The sequence below is a fragment of the Capra hircus genome (genome assembly GCF_001704415.2).
Source record: "Capra hircus breed San Clemente chromosome X unlocalized genomic scaffold, ASM170441v1, whole genome shotgun sequence".
NCBI classification, from domain to species: Eukaryota; Metazoa; Chordata; class Mammalia; order Artiodactyla; family Bovidae; genus Capra; species Capra hircus.
In genome coordinates, this window is record NW_017189517.1 from 17,625,598 (window position 1) to 17,650,090 (window position 24,493).

Genomic DNA, 24,493 nt, shown 5'->3' on the forward strand with positions numbered 1-24,493 from the left:
AGATTAAGTGGTTATTAAATCATGTTGCAGAAGACTATGTAATGGCATGGGAAATATTTATGATGCATCAAATGGAAAACATCAGGCTACTAAACAGTATGAATAGCATGATCTATATCGTGTGTGTGTACATATGTTGCTGTCTGGACAAAGGGCTGAGAGGATATACTGCAACATATTAAAAAGTATGGGGCGATTATGGAGGAGTTTAATTTTCATCTTTATGATTTCTGTATTGTCTATATTTTTTTTACAGTGAACATGTGTGATGTTTGCCATCTGGGGGAAAAAAAGAAATTTTTGTTTTAAAAGAAATGTTTTAAAGGAACAATAGAGTAAAATTGACTTGGTTGATCAGGGATGGTTTTATGAAGGAAGTAGGATTTGACACAGACTTTGAAGGATATATGGGACAGGTGTCAGGAATGAGAGGGGTAAGGGGGCAGGCTGAACAAAATATGGCTTTGTAAAGCACAGGATGTATTTGAGCCAAAGGAAGTTGCTGGGGTTGATTGAAGTTTAACTATGTATAGAAGTTAGTGGAAATTAAGGCCAGAACAGTAGATAAGGGCCATATTGTAGAGGACATTGAATGCCACCCTTAGCTATTTGGATTCAATTTACTGGGCAACTGGGAGACACTGCCATTTTCTGAATAGATGAGTAATAGGATCAGTTTTCTCTAGGAAGATTAATTTGATAGCAATGAGGAGCACTGATGGTTTCTAGGCAAATAAATGATATCATCAGAGCACCCTTTGTAAAAAGATAAATCCAGTAGTAATGTGGAAAAGGATGGATTGGAGGCTAAAGTTCTGGCAAGAACACAAATTGGCATGGCATTGTAATAATGTAGGTGAAAAATGATGAGTGCCTCATTTAGGGTGGTAGCTGTGCGAATGCAAAGAAGGTGATTCTTTAAGAAGAAATTGCATAAACATCATCTCAGGATCTGGCAACAAGCTCTGTGTATGAGTGGGTGGGTGTGTGCTTGCACTAATGTGCACATGTGTAGGTGTGCTGGGGATGGGCACATTTTGGTTAAGATTTTGAGCCTGATAACTGAAAGCATGGTGGAACCATTAACAGAGTTAGGGATTTCACACTTAGCTTAGTACTAGCTACAAATAGTTGGTACCAGATATGTGTTTATTAAATGCTTACTAGGTAGTCTGGGGAAGGGAGGAGTGATGGGAGGAATATGTGTGCATGCATGCTAAGTCGCTTCAGTCATGTCCGACTCCTTGCGACCCTACGGACCGCAGTCTGCCAGGTTCCTCTGTCCATGGGATTCTTAGGGCAAGAATAGTGGAGTGGGTTGCCATGCCCTCCTCCAGGGGATCTTCCTGACCCAGGGATCAAACCCACATCTCTTATGTCTCCTGCATTGGCAGGCAGGTTCTTTACTACTAGTGCCACCTGGGAAACCCCAGGAGGAATATAGTGAATTCACATTTGGAGATGCCAGGTTCCAGGGACTGAAGGGTTATCTAGAAAGTCATGTCAGACACAAAGGTTTGAAATTCTGGAGAAACATAAAGGCTATGGAAAGACTGCAGAATCAAATATGCACATAAGCAATAGTTGAAGTGAGAATGATTGAGATTACTGAGTGAAGAGAATGTTAGGAGAAAATAGTGCCTAGGACAGAAGGTGGGGTAATCCTTTGTTTTCTCACTGCAATTTTCAACATCAACCAAAAGGGAAAAAAGTTTATCTGTTCATAAGCCATCTCATATTTTCCTTTTTGTTCCTAGGTGGACTGATGGGGGTTATTTATATGTCTAACACAAATATATAGCATATGAATTAGCAACCAAGACTAGGAAAGCTAGCCAGAGAGCCTATTTAAAAATCATTCATCCACTTTGAGTTGAGCCAAAGAGATTTCTAACACCTACCTTCTAATTTATCCTTAAAACTTTTAAGCATTTAATTGGTTTCTACCCTTTTATTTGGATTAAGGCCAGTACTGTCTGATGAATTTCTCTTGCAATTATTGGAAACAAGTGAAACTCAGATGATACTGGTTCTGAATAAGGTACAGGACGGCAAGCTAATAGAGCTCTATTAGGACATCCCTGAGATTTCCTTGCTCAAAGTACAGTTGGTTTAACATACTCTCTCCAATTAAAGGTATTTATCAGCTTTATAGAAAATACTCAGCCCCCAAATAATTTGAATATGATGGATATTAAAAGTTACACTGAAAATGTGTTTGACTTTCTTGGTTCAGATATTTTTTTGAAATTAGATGGGCCATAAAGAACAAAAGGCATAGTAGTTCTCAGTTTGAAGATCAAGGGCTATTTTATACACTTTATTTTAGGTAAGCTGATTTCTTGAGCGGGGGCTTCCCTTGTGGCTCAGCTGGTAAAGAATTTGCCTGCAATGCAGGAGACCTGGGTTTGATCCCTGGGTTGGGAAGATCCCCTGGAGAAGGGAAAGGCTACCCACTCCAGTATTCTGGCCTGGAGAATTCCATGGGCTCTATAGTCTATGCAGTCACAAAGAGTCAGACACGAGGGCACTTAATGAGAGAGAAAATGCATGTGCTGAGAATCATTTTAAAATAATAAAATAAAGTTTAATTTTTCATCATAAATGGAATGGATTGCTTCCAGCCAATCAAGACAGATAAAGAGGTATGCACAATTAGTCAAATACCCTTTGAGGGTGGGAAAACTTTATAATTTTTTTTTAGTTTAGTTGTATCCTTTCTAGGTAACAAGTTGTTTTTAATGTATATTTGCATGAATACTTAATGAAAGTGACTTGCTACAGGCCATGGGTACTATGGCAAGGCTATGGGTCTTTTCTCTCCTCCAAACTGAACTTCCACATACTGAGATGTGAAAAGAAATCAAAGAGAGCATTTACATGCAGGGTACACTGGGGTAACTAGGCAACTCTAGTAGTTGAGTTCTGTTAGAAATAATATTTTTTTAACACTAAGACCAATGTATAAAACTATATTGAACTTCAGGATATACCAACACACCCATGGGAAAGATATGGCAGTACTTCTATTATGGGGATGTATTTATTGATTCTTTCAACAAGTATTTTCAAAGCATATGCTGGGTACATGGGGAATGTAGGGAATACAGGAAAAGGTAATAAACAGCCATGAATGCAAAGGTATTGGCTGACAAATATGGATGTTCGATATAAACAACCAACATAGCCTGTTGAACACATTGGTTGCATATCAGCCTTGGATACCCAATGAAGAAGAGACATAGTCGTTAGCTTCTAGTGGATCACCATCCAGATCTATGTTACATATTTATAGCCACACTTTAAGCAAGTCCCCCTAACCCAAGTATAAACATTATGAGCCCACTGGTTAGAAGTAAGGGTACAACTGGTAATGAACAAACAGGGTAGTGTTAAGTTATATTCACATATTGATTCAACAAGTACTTCTTGAATGCCTAGTTTGTGCCAGGCACTGTTTTTCTATTTATAGCAGTAAATAAAAAAAAAAAGCTCTACCCTACCATAACTCATGTGAGTAAAATAATACCCATCAGTAACAAGTGCTATAAAGCAGGAAAAAATATTAGAGTAGTCAGGGAAAACTTCTTGGAGTATGTAATATTTGAACCAAGATTTGAGTGAAGTGAACCCATATGAATATCTAGTTTAAAAACCTCCAAGGAAGAAGGGAAAAGGAATTACAGAAAGCCCTGAAGTCTTACATGAACCATGTAAAGAACACTAAGGAGCTCAGTATGACCAGAACTTAGTCAGGAAAGAGAAGAGTCGTAGGAAAACTCAAAAACAGGATTGGAACCATAATCCTGTTACCTCTGTGCTCTAATCAGCTTCACATTCTGATCACCAATAAACTGCAAGTTATTGTTGTTTAGTTGCCAAGTCATGTCCAACTCTTCACAGCCCTATGGACTGCAGCACGCCAGGCTTCCCTGTCCATCACTATCTCCTGGAATTTGCTCAAACTCACATCCATTGAATCGGCAATTTCATCCAACCATCTCATCCTCTGTCACCCCCTTCTCTTTCCCTCAATCTTTCCCAGCATTAGGGTCTTTTCCAGTGAGCCGGCTGTTCTCATCAGATGGCCAAAGTATTGGAGCTTCAGCTTCAGCACCAGTCCTTTCAATGAGTATTAAGCTTTGATTTCTTTTAAGATAGACTTGTTTGATCTCCTTGCTTTCCAAGGGGCTATCAAGCGTCTTCTCCAGCACCACGGTTCAAAAGCATCAATTCTTCAGTGCTTGCCTTCTTTATGGTCCAGCTCTCACAACTGCATGTGACTACTGGAAAGACCATAGCCATACAGACCTTTGTCGGCAAAGTGATATCTTTGCTTTTTAAACACACCATCTAGGTTTGTCTTAGCGTTCCTTCCAAGAAGCAATCGTCTTCTAATTTTATGGCTGCAGTCACCATCTGCTGTTCTGCTGTGAGTTTAGAGCCCAAGAAGAGGAAATCTGTCACTGCTTCTACCTTTTCCCCTTCTATTTGCCATGAAGTGATGGGACCAGATGCCATGATCTTAGTGTTGTTGTTGTTGTTTTTTTAATATTTAGTTTTAAGCCAGCTTTTTCACTCTCCTCCTTTACCCTCATCAAGAGGCTCTTTAGTTCCTCTTCACTTTCTGTCATTAGAGTGGTATAGAAAGTAATAAAACTAAATCGCACAATGCCAGAACATTTACCTATAAATGAGCACTACTGGTTACCGTAGATCTAATACAATGACTCCTGACCTCAAAGTCAAAATTCTTTTTCCTAAAGACACGTATAAACTATATGAAAATTTACAAACTCAATGAGTGGAGTTGGACACTACCCAGATCTCTCAAGAAGTACCATTCCAGTATTTGCACTACCCTGAAATTCCATGTCTGGACAGAATGTGTCTGCCTATTCAGATATTCTAGTCTTTTCAGTTGATTAAGAATGGCAGTTCCTACTGCTCTCCTCACAAATGTTCCTTAGTGCTGAGTCCTGTAGATTTTATAATTCTTCTCCTTCTTGGTTTATCCAATTGCAAAAAGCTATGCTCTGAAATTATAAATTTATTACAAAGTTAAGGTAACAAATGGAGTATCTTGCTGTCTCCAGTTGTCAAACTCAATCAAGCATCTTGGCTCTTAAGGCAGGCTGACTTCATAAGAAGTACTTTTTGCATATTTCTATAGGCTGAAACCTCCAAGTCTCTCTGCAGTTATTTCTCTGCACTCTGTGTTAGGATGTTGGCCTTTGTTTCTCATAATTAAGACTGATGGTGTCTAGTAATGTTTATAATTGATAACACTTCCCCAATCCAATCCCCCTCAATAGGCAAATATACACTTATAAGGGAGAGACTTCAGGGAGAAATGCTTCAGAAGTAGATACAGGAAATGCATGCTGAATGACCTAGGTCTGTACTGTCTAACATGGCAGGCACAACGTGGCAACACGTGTCTACCAAGCACTTGAAATGTGATTAGTCAGAGTCAAAGGCTTAATCTACAGGAGATGATGTAAATTATCCAATTAATAATTTTTATATTGATTACATGCTGAAATGTTAATATTTTAGATATATATTTGATTACATCAAAATTTATTTAAATTAACTCCACCAGTTCCTTATCACATTTTTAATGTGGCAATTATAAAATTTAAAACACTATTTTTTAATTTTACTTTATTTTACTTTATAATACTGTATTGGTTTTGCCATACATCAACATGAATCTGCCACGGGTATACACGTGTTCCCAATCCCGAACCCCCCTCCCACCTCCCTCCCTATACCATCTCTCTGGGTCATCCCAGTGCACCAGCCCTATATGTGGTTCGGGTTGTATTTCTGTTGGACAGTGTTGATCTTGACTATCTAGAGCATTTCACAAAGTGGTATGGTCTTTCTCTTTCCAACCCGTGTTGCAGAACTTACCATGCTATGTTGAAGATACCTACTTATATGAATGCCTCATAATTTTAAGCACTGAAAGGACAGGTACTGTGTCTTCATCTGGTACCTAACTTGGTACCTAACTTGGCACCTAACTTGGCACCTGGGAGTCAAGAAGTACTCTTGCTTATACACTGCTGATAGGTCTATAAAGTGGTAAATTGCTTTTGGAAAGCACTTTTGCGATTGCTATTGATTGTCTATCAAAATTTATACTGGGAATGTTCCTTGACCAAGGAATTCTACTTCTAGGAGTCTGCCCTAAAGAAATAATCACATACAGGCCTACATTTCTTAACTGCATTTTGCTTTATTGTGCTTCACAGATATTATGACTTTTAAGAACTGAAGGTTTGTGGCCACCCTATGTCCAGCAAGCCTATTAACACCATTTTTACAATAGCATTTGCTCACTTTGTGTCTCTGTGTCACATGTTTGTAATTCTCACAATATTTCAAACTTTTTCATTATTATTATCAATATATTTGTTGTGGTGATCTATGATCAGTGATCTTTGATGTTACTACCTTAACTGCTCTGGAATGCCATGAACCATGCCCATATAAGATGGCAAACTTAATTGACAGATGCTGTGTGTGTTCTGACTGCTCTACTGGCCATTCCCCCATCTCTCTTGCTCTCCTCCAGCCTTCCTATTCCCTGAGACACAGCAATGTTGAAACTGGACCAGTTAACTGTACAATGGCCTCTGGGTGTTCAAGTGAAAGGAAAAGTCACACTTTAAATCAAAAGCTAGAAATGATGAAGGTTAGCAAGGAAGGCATGTTGAAAGCTGAGACAGGCCTCTTGTGCCAGTTAAACAAGTTGTGAATGCAAAGGAAAAGTTCTTGAAGGAAATAAAAAGTGCTATTCCAGTGTACACATGAATGATAAGAAAGTAGAACTGCTTTATTACTGATTTGGAGAAAGTTTTTAGTGGTCTAGAGGATCAAGCCAGCAACAACATTCCCTTAAACCAAAGCCTCATTCAGAGAAAGGACTCCCCTTTTATTCTGTGATGGCTGAGAGAAGTGAGAAACCTGCAGAAGAAAAGTCTGAAGCCAGCAGACGTTGGTTCATGAAGTTTAAGGAAAGAAGTCGTCTCCATCATATAAAAGTGCAAGGTGAAGCAGCAAGTGCTGATGTACAAGCTACAGCAAGTTATCCAGAGAACTTAGTTAAGATAATTACTGAGCTGCCTACATATTAAACAACAGACTTTCGAAGTAGATGAAGTGGTTTTCTATTGGAAGAAGGTCAATGCCTGGTTTCAAAGCTTCAAAGGACAGGCTGACTCTTGTTAGGGATTAATGCAGCTGATGACTTTCAGTTGAAGCCAGTGCTCCTTTACCACTCTGCAGATCCTATGGCACTTAAGAACTATGCTAAATTCACCCAGGCTATGCTCTGTAAATGGAACAACAAAGCCTGGATGACAGCACGTCTGTTTGTGACATGTTTTCTTGAATACCTTAAGCCCACTGTTGAGACCTACTGCTCAAAACAAAAAGATTCCTTTCAAATTATTACTGCTCATTGACAATGCATGTGGTCACCCAAGAGCTCTGATGGAGATGTACAATGAGATTAATGTTGTTTGTGTGCCTCCTAAAACAACATCCATTCTGGAACCCATGGATCAAAGAGTCATTTCAGCTTTCAAGTCTCATTATTTAAGAAATACACTTCATAAAGCTACAGTTGAAATAGATAGAGGTTCCTCTGATGAATCTAGGCAAATTAAATTTAAAACCTTCTGGAAAGGATTCTAGATGCCATTAAGAACATTTGCAGTTCATGGGAGGAGGTCAAAATATCAACATAAACAGGAGTTTGGAAAAAGTTGATTCTAACCCTCTTGGGTGATTTTGAAGGGTTCAGGACTTCAGTGGAGGAAGTAACTGCAGAAATATAAAGAGAACTAGAATCAGAAGTGGAGCCTGAAGATGAGTGAATTGCTGCAATTTTAAGATAATAATTTAAAAGAAGAGGAATTGCTTCTTATGGATGAGCAAGAAAGTGGTTTCTTGAGATGGTGTCTACTTCTGGGGAAGATGCTGTAAAGACTGTTGAAATGACAACAAAGAACTTAGAATATTACATAAACTTAGTTGATAAGGCAGGGAAAGGTTTTGAGAGGATTGACTCCAATTTTGAAAGGAGTTCTACTGTGGGTAAAATGCGATCAAACAGCATTGCATGCTGCAGAGAAATCATTTGTGAAAGGAAGAGTCACTCCCTGAAGCAAACTTCATTGTTGACTTATTTTAAGAATTGCCACAGCCACCCCTACCCCTAGTTGCCACCACCTTGATCAGTCAGTAGCTGTCAACATGGAGGCAAGACCATCCATCAGTCAAAAAGTATATGACTTGCTGAAGGCTCAGATGATGGTTCTAGCAATGAAGTATTTCTCAATTAAGGTATGTACATTGTTTCTTTTAGACATAATGCTATTGTATAATTAATATAAGACATTATATTGTCAACATAACTTTTATATGCACTGAGAAGCCAAAAAATTCACGTGACTTTTTAATTAAAATATTCACTCTATTGCAGTGGTCTGGAACAAAACTCACAATGTCTTTGAGATGTGCCTAGTCCCAACTCCAATCTAATCTAGTCATCCTGTTCACCTGATGGGGGAGGGGAAAAAAAAACCAACTCAAAAATTAGTGTGAAGTTCACAGTCCAGAGGAAAAGCTCACTAAAGACTGAGACCTAAATATAGTACCACAGAATGCTCCCCTCCCTCACAGCTCACTCCCACATCAGTTCAGTTCAGTCACTGTCGTTTCCGACTCCTTGCGACCCCATGAATTGCAGCACGCCAGGCCTCCCTGTCCATCACCAACTCCTGGAGTTTACCCAAACTCATGTCCATTGAGTTGGTGATGCCATCCAACCATCTCATTCTCTGTCGTTCCCTTCTCCTGCCTTCAATCTTTTCCAGCATCACGGTCTTTTCAAATGAATCAGCTCTTTGCATCAGCTGGCCAAAGTACTGGAGTTTCAGCTTCAACATCAGTCCTTCCAATGAACACCCAGGACTGATCTCCTTTAGGTTGGATTTCTTTGCAGTCCAAGGGACTCACAAGAGTCTTCTCCGACACTACAGTTCAAAAGCATCAATTCTTTGGCACTCAGCTTTCTTCACAGTCCAACTCTCACATCCATACATGACTACTGGAAAAACCACAGCCTTGACTAGATGGACCTTTGTTGACAAAGTAATGTCTCTGCTTTTTAATATGCTGTCTATGTTGGTCATAACTTTCCTTCCAAGGAGCAAGCATCTTTAATTTCATGGCTGCAATCACCATCTGCAGTGATTTTGGAGCCCCCTGAAATAAAGTATGTCACTGTTTTCACTGTTTCCCCATCTATTTCCCATGAAGTGATGGGACCAGATGCCATGATCTTAGTTTTCTGAATGTTGAGGTTTAAGCCAACTTTTTCGCTCTCCTCTTTCACTTTCATCAAGAGGCTCTTTAGTTCTTCTTCACTTTCTGCCATAAGGGTGGTGTCATCTGCATCTCTGAAGTTTTTGATATTTCTCCTGGTAATCTTGATTTCAGCTTGTACTTCATCCAGTCCAGCGTGTCTTCTGATGTACTCTGCATATAAGTTAAATAAGCAGGGTGACAATATACAGCCTCGATGTACTCCTTTCCCTATTTGGAACCAGTCTGTTGTTCCATGTCCAGTTCTAACTGTTGCTTCCTGACCTGTATACGGATTTCTTAGGAGGCAGATCAGGTGGTCTTGGATTCCCATCTCTTTCAGAAATTTCCAGTTTATTGTGATCCACACAATAGGACTAGGCATTGGCATAGTCAATAAGGCAGAAGTAGATGTTTTTCTGGAACTCTCTTGCTCCTCCGATGATCCAGCAGATGTTGGCAATTTAATCTCTGGTTCCTCTGCCTTTTCTAAAACCAGCTTGAACATCTGGAAGTTCACGGTTCATGTATTGTTGAAGCCTGGCTTGGAGAATTTTGAGCACCACCTTACTAGTGTGTGAGATGAGTACAATTGTGCGGTAGTTTGAGCATTCTTTGGCATTGCCTTTCTTTGGGATTAGAATGAAAACTGACCTTTTGCAGTCCTGTGGCCACTGCTGAGTTTTCCAAATTTGCTGGCATATTGAGTGCAGCACTTTCACAGCATCATCTTTCAGGATTTGAAATAGCTCAACTGGAATTCCATCACCTTCACTAGCTTTGTTTGTAGTGATGTTTCCTAAGGCTCACTTGACTTTGCATTCCAGGATGTCTGGCTCTAGGTGAGTGATCATACCATTGTGATTATCCGGGTCATGAAGATCTTTTTTGTACAGTTCTTCTGTGTATTCTTGCCACCTCTTCTTAATATCTTCTGCTTCTGTTAGGTCCATGGATTTCCCTGGTGGCTCAGACGGTAAAGTGTCTATCTACAATGTGGGAGACCCGGGTTTGATCCCCGGGTCGGGAAGATCCCCTGGAGAAGGGAATGGCAATCCATTCCAGTACTACTGCCTGGAGAATCCCATGGACAGAGGAGCCTGGTAGGCTACAGTCCATGGGGTCACAAAGAGTCGGACACGACTGAGCAACTTCACTTTCTTTCACTTTCACTTTCTGTTAGGTCCATACCATTTCTGTCCTTTATTGAGCCCATCTTTGCATTAAATGTTCCCTTGGTATCTCTAATTTTCCTGAAGAGATCTCTAGTCTTTCCCATTCTATTGTTTTCCTTTATTTCTTTCCACTGATCACTGAGGAAGGCTTTCTTATCTCTCCTTGCTATTCTTTGGAACTCTGCATTCAAACGGGTATATCTTTCCTTTTCTCCTTTGCTTTTCACTTCTCTTCTTTTCACAGCTATTTGTAAGGCCTCCTCAGACAGCCTTGCTTTTTTTGCATTTCTTTTTCTTGTGGATGGTCTTGATCCCTGTCTCCTGTACAATGTCACGAACCTCATTCCATAGTTCACCAGGCATTCCGTCTATCAGATCTAGGTCCTTAAATCTATCTCTCACTTCCACTGTATAATTGTAAGGGATTTGATTTAGGTCATACCTAAATAGTCTTGTGCTTTCCCCTACTTTCTTCAATTTAAGTCTGAATTTGGCAATAAGGAGTTCATGATCTGAGCCACAGTCAGCTCCTGGTCTTGTTTTTGCTGACTTTATAGAGCTTCTCCACCTTTGTCTGCAAAGAATATAATCAATCTGATTTCGGTATTGACCATCTGGTAACGTCCATGAGAGAGTCTTCTCTTGTGTTGTTGAAAGAGGGTGTTTGCTATGATCAGTGTGTTTTCTTGGCAAAACTCTATTAGCTTTTGTCCTGCTTCATTCTGTACTCCAAGGCCAAATTTGCCTGTTACTCCAGGTGTTTCTTGACTTTCTGCTTTTGCACTGGGTACTGTTCTAAAAGGTCTTATAGGTCTTCATAGAACCATTGAACTTCAGCTTCTTCAGCGTTACTGGTCGGAGCATAGACCACCACATCAGTAAAGGCCTATTTACAACAGTTCTTTTTATCCAGTCAAATCAAACCAATTAAATCTCATCAAAATATAATCTCATCAAATCCATACTTAATAGTCTATGTCTGACTTCAGTCATGTCTGACTCTTTGTGACTCCATGGACTGTAGCCTGACAGGCTCCTTTGTCCATGGGATTCTCCAGGCAAGAATACTGGAGTGGGTTGCCATGCCCTTCTCTGGGGGATGTTTCTGACCCAGAAACGAAACTCGTGTCTTTTATGTCTCCTGCATTGGCAGGCTGATTCTTTACTAATAGCACCACCTGGGAAGCATGCCTATATGTGCCTATAGGGGCATGTACAAGGAAGTTCAGAGTAGTATTGTTAATATAACGACTCTGTTAATATGGTTAAAAAATCTACCAACATATCCATCTATGAAAGACTGATATAATATGAAACCCTATGTAAGAATGAAAAAGATTGATACTAAGAAACTATGAGATGAGAGGAGACGTGACAATTAAATGCATTGTGGTATACTAGATAGGATCCTGGAACAAAAACAACAAATAGTGGAAAACTGAAGAAATCCAAAATAAATGTTAATAGCATCATACTAATGCTAATTTCTTAAATTTAACAACGGCACTATGGTTATGCAAGATGTTAATATTGGTCGAAAAAGTGATAGGTTTACGGAATTCTGTGCTGTATTTGCAACTTTTCTGTAAGTCTCAATTTGTTTCAAGATAAGATGCCCCCCCACCAAAAAAAAGACAGAGACAGAAAAAGGACTGACTCAGTGGTGTGTTTTCTAATGGTTTACAAGAGCCAACAGTGTACGTCCTTTCCCAATTCCTCCTTCAATGACTTCACACCGGTATTGGGTGTATTAACACTGCTGCTGCTGCTGCTGCTAAGTTGCTTCAGTCGTGTCCGACTCTGTGCGACCCCATAGACGGCAGCCCACCAGGCTCCACCGTCCCTGGGATTCTCCAGGCAAGAACTCTGGAGTGGGTTGCCATTTCCTTCTCCAATGCATGAAAGTGAAAAGTGAAACTGAAGTCGCTCAGTCGTGTGTGACTCTTTGTGACCCCAGGGACTGCAGCCCACCAGGCTCCTCCGTCCATGGGATTTTCCAGGCAAGAGTACTGGAGTGGGGTGCCATTGCCTTCTCTGGTATTAACACTGCTGCTGCTGCTGCTAACTCACTTCAGTCGTGTCCAACTCTGTGTGACCCCATAGACGGCAGCCCACCAGGCTCCTCCGTCCATGGGATTTTCCAGGCAAGAGTACTGGAGTGGGGTGCCATTGCTTTCTCTGGTATTAACACTGCAGGAATCAGCAAATGTTGCAAATCAAGTATTTTTTTTTTTTTAATCCAGAGAGCTGGTTGTTAAACATTTATCAGCTCACCACTAGATGACCAATATGTACTGACATGGAAAGAGCTCTAAGATTTATATAAAAAATTATATAGAACAAGGCACATCCAATGAATGACCCTATATAAATAAAAGAAAAGGTATCTCTCTATATGTATATGTAAATACGTAGAAACAGAACTGGAAGAATTAATACCAAATTTTTCATCTTTAGAGTGGGGAGCTGGAGGAAGTCAACATTTTCATAGTATTGTTAGAATCTTTTACAATGATACTATATTCACATACTGTTATACAATAAAAAAAATAGATGCTCAACAAATCTTTTTTAAGCTGAATGGATAGATGCATTGTTTTATTCCATCTCTTTTATTTTTGCTTTCTGTCTAAAGTAGAGCTTTTCACAACATTTAAAAGCATCAGAACAATTCAGCAATTAAATATGAATAACCCCAAATGCATCAAAAGATAAAATAGAACTGTTTTGATTGAAAGGAACTGGGAGTACAAAAGCCTTGTCCAAAAGCTCCACAGATATAGTCTGAAATGTACTGGCCTAAAAAATCAGCCTCAACATAACTGAATCAGGAAAATTTGGATGCTGGTAAGAATCTTTTTAGGCAATTAAATTTACTGGCATATCTTCACAATACCAGGGTCAGAAGATATGAAAACTTTCATGGTTTTCTATATCTCTTGGTGTTTTGTGTCCACTCTCTTACTCTTACAGGGCTTCCCCAGAAGCTCAGTGGTAAAGAATCCACCTGCAATGCAGAAGACCCAGGTTTGATCTCTGGGTCTGGACGATCCCCTGGAGAAGGGCTTGGCAACCACTCCAGTATTCTTGCCTGGAGAATACTGGACAGAGGAGCCTGGTGGGCTACAGTCCTTGGGGTTGCAAAGAGACATGACTGAGCAATGAGCACAACACACACTCTTACAGATAATATTCCAATCCACTTAATAACAAGGGAAATAGAGCTTTGGTAATGAGTACACAAGTAAACCTTTAAATTGCAAGATTTGCAAGGCAAATAAAAGTCTGCTTTCAAGAAATTTGTCTTGTATGTCAAACTGCACACATATTCAGATAAGCAAGCTATAATCTTTTATTGCAAGAATTTTTTGGTATTATCTTCAAATTTGGCCAAATAAATTTATTTAGAAAATACAAAATATATCTTATAGATAAAAGTCCTGCCCATTGTAAATGCTGTCATGTTTCAAATCATGCCAAGGCAAAAGGATGTGATATTTTTCAATATAATTTGTTTTTCCTTTTTTGTAAAAAAAAAAATTCCCCACTAGTGCCCTTATATATCTTGCTTCATGTTCTTTCAGGCTAAGTACTGCTACTGCTTTTGTACTTTACTTCCAAAGCTTGTCAAAGCTACAGATCTACTTGTATGTTAAACAGTTCCCTTCCTGAAAAATATACCTGGTATATTACCCAGATGGTGACCCCTGGTGACTTCAGGTTTTCAAGTTAACTCCTGTGAGAAGCAATCTCACCAGACTGATACTTCAGTGGCCATCGTGTGAAGTGAGAGGCTTCTACAAGAAGGAACATCACTGCAAAAACAAATGCTACTTGAATTAAATGCAGTGACTGCTAACATTACAGAAACCAGGTTATCTTTCCATCATAAAATAAATCCCATTTTCATTACATTAAACATCAAATTGGTATATGAGTGAACTACAGCCCTTTGACAAATTACCTTCAGATCTTGGTTTTTATCCTGGTAATAACCAGATTACATGCAGGATTGAAAACCATTAGTTTTCAGAGAAGCATTTTTCAAGAACTAAATAAAGGAAGTAACACATGTTTATTTATGGTGCCTTACTTTTGCTTCAGCAGTTTCATGCAAATTTTCTCTTTTTTTCCTAGGGTTATACATATACATTTTCTACTAAAAATATTATCTGTGCTTGCACGACATCGTAAACATAAATAAAACATACTTAAATGTTCCTTTTCAAAGCAGTTTGAATGGAGTCAATATGGCTGTGAGATTCCTTTCAAGCATTTTTAAAAGCCTGAAAAGCTGTCATGTTGAGTATGGGTAGAATTTCCTTTGAAAGAAGGACCTCACTAATTAAAAAAAAAATAAGCAAGAACAGCATTTTATAATCGGAACAGTTTTACATAACACATTTTGCTGGCTTGCCATGGTGAAACAGTAAAATTAAATGCCAATTAAAGGACAGATTGAGAGAGTACAACAGAGGTAATAAGGACACCTTTCTTGTTGCGCCACGTGTTTGAATCCCTATATTTCCTCTCCTAAGTGAAATGAAATATTCTCTATTGCTGCAGACTTTTTTTTTTTTTGCCTTAGTATGGTCGTAGTTTTACCCAATATTGAGGCCAGAAAAGATTCTATCAAGGTAATAAATCATTTTAATATCCCAGTTCTATATTATATTATCTTAAAACTTTCATTTATTATGTATTTTATATTTTCCATTCCAAGGCTGCAGCAATATTTATAAATAACATGTCTATTTGGGTACCTTATCACAGGTTTAATATATGATCTCCATTTGCACTTGCATAACAGGCCCATCTGTGTATTCCTTATCAGACAGACACAATTATATAGTGTTTTCATCTCAAGTCATAGTAACAATAAGTGCTCTCAATAACTCAAAACTTATTTACTTTTGTATTATTATTTGCTTTGTGGAGTCAGGTGAAATAGGCAGCATAATGATGGGACTCACCCCCCCCCGAAAAAAACCCCTATCTTAATGAATAATGCAGCAAAAATATCAATTTAGCCAGGAGCCAGCACTTTTGATTCTTCCTTAAAATTTTCTTTTTCTTTCTCATTTTACTTTGTTTTCTGCTCAATGAATTTTCCCTTTAGCTATGGTACAAATCACTGTCTATTAGTTCATCATTATTGATGACGGAAGTCTCTTAGATTCCTAAACAGTCTCTCAATCTCTTTCCTGGCCGAATGCTTATTGGTAATCATAGGCATGTTCTTTAAAAAAAATCCAAATAAAACTGGTGACTATAGACAGTGAGAAACAGACCTACACAGAAGCTCTCTCCTCCTCTTACCCATTTGCTGTGTATGTATTTAAATTTTAAAAATGGGAACGTATTCATTGATTTATGACCTCAACCCCTGAAGCTGGTGCTTTGAAACTTATTTTTCTGATCTGGCATCATATTGTCACAGCCATAGATATATGGCATGTGTTCTTCTGCAAACTTGAGATTTGCTTCAATCTTGAGATTTCTGCCTTGTAAGATTTGATCAGAGGGGGCGGTAGGATGTATTGGTAGAGATTATAGTGTGAAATGAAAGTCGCTCCTCTTTGCGACCCCATGGACTGTAGCCCACCTCTGTCCATAGAATTCTCCAGGCCAGAATACTGGAGTGGGTAGCTGTTCCCTTCTCCAAGGGATCTTCCCAACCCAGGGACTGAACCCAGGTCTCCTGCATTGCAGGCAGATTCTTTACCGTCTGAGCCAGCAGGGAAGCCCTGGTGGACATTATAATGATCCAGTTTGTTCTGAGTTTTCTGAGGCGGCATCATGACAGTTCTTCTGGAAGAGTCATCAGTATTTGGGCTTAACTCATGATCAGAGTCTTCAAGCCTTTCCTCTTTCCATACAATAATTATTTGTTGTCCGACTACTATGTATTAGACTCTGTCCTAGGTGTCGAAGATACAACAGTAACTGCTTGGTTGCAAAAATGCTTGCCCTCCTGGAGCTTACACTCTGTGTAAAAGGAGGCAGTTGTCATGTGTCTGGAGTGGAGGTGTCTTGTTTCAAATCACAACTCTGCTACAGTTAGTATCACAGTGACCTTGGGCAAGTTACTCAACTGTTGTGTCTCAGTATCCCACTATAAAATGTGCATAATAATAGCACCTGCCCCATAGGGTTCTTGTGAGGACCTTGTGAGTCAGTACATGTAAAGTATCTAGAAGAATGCTTGGTAAATTTCCATAAATGCTAACCATTTTTACTAGGTCTGGTTAATTGGCCCCTTAGGTTAGCCTTTCCAAAACTACCTTGGAAGAGGAGAAAAGCAGAAGGTCATTTAACCATTGCATCCTTTGCTTGCCTGTCCTAAAAGAGGTTTATGTATTTGCATTTGTAGGGGGAGAGCAGTGTAGAGGTTTTCAGCAGCACTACTTAAGTAGAGCTTAAGTCTTTGAGAGAACTGCAGCTGCCATCTTCACATGCTGTAAGGCAGAATTAAACACAAACCTTACCTGACTTCCGAATTCCAAATCCTTGACTTCAGAACAGACATTCATTTCTCTCCTCGCCCCCATCAACATCCCGCAAACCTGCTCATTTCCTTTTCTTCATCATGTTTTTTTTTTTTTTCAAGATGCCAAAGGGAGTTTTCAAAATGAATTATTTATTTTGTGCAGCACTGGGTCTTTATAGCTGTGCATGGGCTTTCTCTAGTTGTGGTGTGCGGGCTTCTCATTGTGGTGGCTTCTCTTGTTGTGGAGCACAGGCTCTAGGTGCATGAGCTTTAGTAGTTGTGGTGTGCAGGCTTAGTTGCTCCGTAGCATGCAGAATCTACCCAGATCAGGGATCTAATTCAAATCCCCTGCATTGGCAAGTGGGCTTCTGTCACTGCACCACCAGGGAAGTCCTCTCCATCATATTGGTCATTGCAATTTGGAAGCTGTAGATTTGGGGTTCAAAAGGTTTCCGGAAATCAGAGCATCCTTAAAATTTGTCATCATTTCTTTACTAAGAAATATAGAGTGTACTTTCTACGAAGGTTAGTAGAAAGTGGTTACAGTCTCATTTTATGAAACATAACTGATAATTCTCACATAGCCATATAGTATGCAATGGGTTCCAAGAAAATTTTCAGCTGAGTTACGCATTGCTGGGTGATGGACGCAAGTCTAGCAAATTGATCTGTGCAGGTAAGGGAATCTTATGTATGTAACATAATAAAATTATGGTATGTCAAGAGCTCAAAAGACCACAGACTAATAGTTTATGAAAGAGGCAGGGAGTAACCTTACAGTAAAGAAACCCAGAAACATTATGTCAGACAAGGTTAACATCATCAGTGATAGCATGTACGTTAATAGCATGTCCTTGATATGATGTGATGATGGTAACTCTTTAGTCTCCCCCCCTCCAAACCCTTAGAAAGTGAAGTGAAAGTTTTAGCCGCTCAGTCATGACTGACTCTTTGTGACCCCATGGACTATAGCCCACCAGGGTCCTCTGTCCATGGAATTCTCCAGGCAAGAATACTGAAGTGGGTTGCCATTTCCTTTTCCAGGGGATTTTTCTGAGCCAAGGATCAAACCTGGGTCTCCCACATTGCAGGCAGATTCTTTACCATCTGAGCCACCAGGGAAGCCCATTACCCCAAGTCTAAACATAAGAACAACACTGGAGAAATTAAAATTGAGGGACATTCTGTAAAAACCCTGACCAGTGCTACTCAAAACTGTCAAGGTCATTTAAGAAACTGTCATAGACTATTGGAGAAGGAAATGGCAACCCACTCCAGTATTCTTGGCCTGGAGAATCTCAGGCATGGAGGAGCCTGGTGGGCTGCCATTTATGGGGTCACACAGAGTCGGACACGACTGAAGTGACTTAGCACAGACTATAGGAGACTAGGGAGACATGGCACATAATGTAATATCCTATCTTGGATGGGATCCTGGAACAGAAAAATGACATTGGGGAAAAACTGGTAAAATCTGAATCAAGTGTCAAGTTCAGTTAACAGTAACATTAAAAAAAACAATAATATATTTTTAGCTGTGAGAAGTGTACCACGGTGATATAAGATGTCAATAATAAGAGAAACCAGAAGAGAAGTGTATGGGAATTCTCTGCACTATCTTTGCAACTGTTCTGTAAATCTCCACTTGTTCTAAAATGAAAAGCTTATTTTGGGAAAAACAAAAACAAGCAAAAACATATATGCAAGACCAGAGACCAACCATTTGGTTCAATCTCATTTTACAGAAGAGGAAACTGAAAGCTAGAGAGGACGTGCTTTGCCCTAGGACACACAGAAAACCAGCTTCTCTCTTATTCGGGACCAAGGGAGGATATGATCCATTTCTGCTAGTCATTGACATTTTGTACTGAAGTCATTTGGCTGGAATATTGTGCTAATGGGGCCAATGTTATAGGTTAAAGTTTTATGCCAACCAGTTGCTTCTGCATAGAGGAAAACTCTGCTCTTTGCCCACAGAATGATTACTCCAACTAATTTCACCCATCCATCTCAGGTAAGTGCCTAGGGGAGAACTGAAAGCTCGCTAACAATCTTCCATCCATTCAAAATACATGAACATGCATAGAATCTTTTTATATGGACACTTTGATTACTTTATTGGATTACTGGGTTACATACAGGTGAAGTAAACACCATATATTTTCTATTGGTTTTACAATCTCTTTTCTATCTCAACATTCTTAGTATTTTTGTTAAAACTAATCACTTTGGTGTCCAAGGCCTTGTTTTCTATTTTTGAAAGAATCAAGTTTTGTTTTAAAGAAAAGGTAGGCAGTGGGAAGTTTACTCAGATTCACATAATTATTGAAAATGAGTCTAAATTTCTTTTTCTTTTTTTTTTTTTTACTATTACCTGAAATGTCTTGCCAGGATATTAGGAAATGTGGGAAAAGAATATGGCAGTCTCTCAGTTTTCATTTTTTCCTGATGACTTAAAATTATAATTTTGATTCCTTTTTAGTCAATGTTAAAATATGCAGTTTATATACAAATATTTATGATATAAAACTTCATATAAAACAATGAATATAAGTTGGCCCTCTAGTAGAAACATGGGCAAAAGATATCAACAGGGAATTTGTAAAAGAAGAAATGCAAGTTAGCAGTGACATTTTAAAATGCTCAACAATGTGGTAATTATAAAATGCAAGCTAAAACTCTGAAATATCATTTTGCCGATAAAAATGGCTTTAAAAAAATAAATGATGATATCAAAAGTTTTCAAGGGTTCAGAGAAATGAGCACTCTCCTGTACTGCTGGTAGGAGTATAAATTGTTGCAAAACGTTTGGGCAAATTGGCAAACTGTACCCAAAGTGTTGGAGATGGTTTTGAACATTTTGATCCAATAATTCCATTTTTAGAAATTTATACTAAGAAAATGATCCAAATAAATTTTAAAACAACTATATTCAACATGATGTTGTATGCAACAGCAAGATAAGGAAAAGTACCTGAATATCCAGCAAATAGGGATTGATTATATTAGTGACTATATACAATAGAGGATGATGCTGCAATTAAAAATAATGTTGTAGGACTTCCCTGGTGGCCCAGTGGTTAAGAGCCTGGCTTCCAATGCAAGGAACACTGGTTCAGTTCCTGGTCTGGAAAGATCTCATAGGTCAAGAAGCAACTAAGCCTGTGGGTCACAACTACTGAAGCCTGTGGGCCCTAGAGCCTGTGCTGCTCAACAAGAGATGCTACTGCAATGAGAAGCCTGCATACGGGCAACTAGAGAGCAACCCCCGCTTGCCTCAACTAGAGAAGGCGTGCCTACAACCACAAAGACCCACTACAGCACCCCCCTCCCCAAAATTAAAAAGAAAAAAATAATGCTGTAGGAAAATGTTACAAAATAAACAATGATGTTCACAAAGCAGGGTATAAAACAGTATTCATTATATGAGTTCATTTTTAGAGGCCAGTTACTATTGATAAATGAGGGCACCACAGGCTATTTTTGAAATGTCAGACAGATCTGAAGAGTGATTGCCCTTCCTCTAACTAGCTGTGTGGTTCAGAGCAAGCTGCTTAACCTCTCTGGGTGTCAATTTTCACATATAAACTAGAAATAATAATATCTAATCTGAAAGATACCATGAGTATGCATAAAAGAAACTACACAAGTTACAATTCAGATCTGTTTCTAGAAATTAAGTGCCTTTTAAAAAAAGTATTACAATAGACTCACAGATTCTTTTTTGTTGATGTTGTTCAATGCATAATCCATTACCATCATTAGATGCTCAAATTTAGGCAGCGGGAGCTCCTCCAAATTGATTTCTGTGTCATTTTGACATGTCTCAACTCTTCCTTGCTTTCTATTTTCTAGCAAAAGATATTCCAGGCTTACTTTGCACAGACTTTTTCTGACAGACCTAGAATCAGCCATTTCTCCAAGGAGCTCTCAGTAGGAAATGTATTTAGAAACCAAAGTCTATGTATAAGATATACTCATGGCTACTGAGGTATCATTAAGTCCTTTCAGGGGAAACATGGAACAAAACTTGTATATTTTCAAGGGCTTCTCAGTGGTGCATATTTTTAAAAGAGTTTGTATTACTATCCCTAATTCTAACCCAGTACCACAGAGTTCTTCCTCTCCCTCATCCCATATTTTTATCTCCTTTTTCTGAGTGAACCATGTTCTCAATAATATCAATATATTTACTCATTTGCTTATTGTACAAGAGTCATAAAATAAGTATTAGAAGTATGATACCAATACCACTGCCAGAACTAATCCTACCAAATTCAAAGTTTGTGTCTTTTGGTCCATAGAATATAACCTCCTGAGGGTGTCAAGAGTTATGTATTAAGAACAGTGAATCTTCCTCCCATCTCCTCCCCATCCCACCCCTCTAGGCTGATCCAGAGCTCCTGCTTGAGTTTCCTGAGCCATACAGCAAATTACTGTTGGCTATCTATTTTACATATGGCAATGTAAGTTTCCATGTTACTCTTTCCGTATATCTCACCCTCTCCTCCTTTTCTCCCCATGTCCATAAGTCTATTCTCTATGTCTGATTCTCCAGGTTTGACAGAAAACAGCAAAATTCTGTGAAGCTATTATCCTTCAATAAAAAATAAATTAATTAAAAAAACAGTGAATCTTCCTAATACATAAAGAACTCTAAAAATTTAAGACAAATCTGACAAAGAAAAGTAGAAAAATGGACAGAAGATATGAACCTATAGTTCACAAACAAGAGATCCCTAAACATATGCAAAGATATTCAATTTCACTTATAATAAGAGAAATACAGTATAATAAGAGAAATACCCCTTTTCACCTATCTGATTGACAAAACTTTGTGACACACTGATGGGAAGTCCATCAGGACATGGCACTGTCACACTGCTGGTGGGTATACAGAATGCTACACCCCCTGTGACAGAGGTTTATGCAAAGTAGCCACTTATCATGTTTCTAAACTTTCCTGTTTCAACAGATATTTCCTGTCATTTCTTGTGTTGCATACATTTCCTCCTTTCCTCTTGATTTAACATAGCTTGTGGTCTCCCTGTTTGTTGATTTTTAACATCACTTTACTTTTCTTTTTCTGTTTTCCACCCCATTAATTGGGGCTTCCCTAATAGCTCAGTTGGTAAAGAATCCGCCTGCAATGCAGGAGACCCCGGATTGATTCCTGGGTCGGGAAGATCCACTGGCAAAGGGATAGGCTACCCACTTCAGTATTCTTGGGCTTCCCTTGTGGCTCAGCTGGTAAAGAATCCATTTGAAATGCAGGAGACCTGGGTTTGATCCCTGGGTTGGGAAGATCCCTGGATAAGGGAAAGGTTACCCACTCCAGTATTCTGGCCTGGAGAATTCTATGGACTTTGCAGAGTAGGGTGCCACTTTCACTTTCACCCCATTAGTTTCTGCTTAATTATTTCCTTTCTTATGTTTTTTTTTCCAAACTTATTTGATGGCTTTTTAAGCTTTATTTTTTATTATTTTATTTTTACTGATACAGTTTTTTTCTTTTATAACTGGTTTAATTGTATCCCATACATTTTGACATGTGGATGTTCATTATCATTATTTCTTCAAATTTTTATAATTTTAAAGTTTTATTTCCCCTGTCACCTAAGACTTAAGATGTTTACAATTTCCAGGTGGAAGGACTTTTCTGTTTTTAAAATTTTATTCCTAAATTTTAGTTTCATTTCACCATGATCTGGGAATGATGTTTGTGTAATTTCTACTTTATCAAATTCCTCCTCTTTGAAATCAGTGTTTTCATCTACATCACAACCTCTTTGAGGTTCCTGTTATGACCTAATATATGTTCAAATTCTGTGAATTCTTGGGAAGGTATATTTTCTATTATCAGAGCATTAAATTCAATATATAGCCATAGATCTATCTTATTGATTTGCTTTTTTAGGTCTTCTATATACTTAATAATTGTCTATCCATGTGACCTGTTTTGAATTGAATGGTGGGTTAAGATATCCTATTACTAGTTTATTTCTTCTTATATCTCATACAGTTTCTGCTTTGTAAAGGCAGTGCATAGATGGTCATAGCTTTTTTTTTTTTTTTTTTAAAGAGTATCCTCTTTATTGGGTTTAATGGTTTTTGACCTGAATTCTACTTTGTCTGATATGAAGATTATAAGATTTGTTTTCTTACTGCTTTTTCCATTTGCCCAATCAACCTTTTGCTTATTCTTTAATTGTTAGCCATTTCTGACTCCTTTTATTTCAGATGTGTCTTCTGAATAGCATAGAATTAGGTTTTGCTTTGTGAGCTCTCTTGAAAATCTTTTCCTTTGACTAATAGATGATTAAGCCCATTTACATTTATTGATGTGACCGATATGTTCAGTCAACATATTATTTCGTTATGTTTACAGTATTATGTTACTTTTATTTCTTTTATGTGGGGGAGGCTTGATAACTTGGTTTCTTTCTTTCTTTTCTTTCTTTTTTTTTTTTTACAATATTGGTTTTGCCATACATCAACATGAATCCGCCACAGGTATACACGTGTTCCCCATCCTGAACCCCCCTCCCTCCTCCCTCCCCATACCCCATCCTTTATGTAGTTTGTTTCTTTGGTTTTTTAAAAATTTCTTTTGATAAACTGGAAGATTGGGATTGACATATACACACTACTATATATAAAATTGATAACTAATAAGGACCTATTGTATAGCACAGGGAACTCTATTCAGTACTCTGTAATGGTCTATATGGGAAAAGAATCTAAAAAAGAATGGCTATATGTATAACAAATTCAGTTTGCTATATACCTGAAACTAACACAACACTGTAAATCAACTATACTCCAATATAATTTTTAAAATTTTTAAAAATTTCTTTGGATATTTAAGAAGGTTTGTATTGTTGTTCTGTTAAATACCTTTATTCTAGTACTTTTTAGAAAGACCTTGGTCCCTTCTGCTTGCTTGGCTTTCTATTTGGTTTGTCAGCTTTAAGTTATACTCTTTGACTCTCAATGTGACAATCAATGAGCTTTTTTTACATTTTTCTTTTAATCTCCCAAGTTTTAGCTGCATAGTAACTACTTTATCAACTTTATAAATATATATAACATTTTACTACAATTTTTCCATTCATGACCCCACCTTTGTTTTAACCTTAAATCTACAATTAAGCATACTGTCATTCACCAATAGCCCTTTGGCCAAAGTTTCCTTCACTAACTATTAGTTGGATTAAGTTTGTTCTCTAAATCATAAGCCAAAAAACTACAATGCTTGACCAAATTGAGTCTACTGTCTGTTTTTGTATGGTCTAAGAGTTAAGAATAACTTACTTTTTTTTAAGTTTTCTTTTTCATTTAAAAAAGTTTTCTTTAAATACATTGAATCGGTTCTAATGAGGTGGACGAAACTGGAGCCAATTATACAGAGTGAAGTAAGCCAGAAAGAAAAACACCAATACAG

At 38.2% G+C, this 24,493-nt stretch overlaps 1 protein-coding gene across 1 annotated transcript in view; it reads right to left on the minus strand.

The window, feature by feature from the left end:
• Positions 1 to 24,493, minus strand: part of TENM1 (teneurin transmembrane protein 1) — a 986,510-nt gene that overhangs the window by 397,718 nt on the left and 564,299 nt on the right. The window lies entirely within an intron of this gene.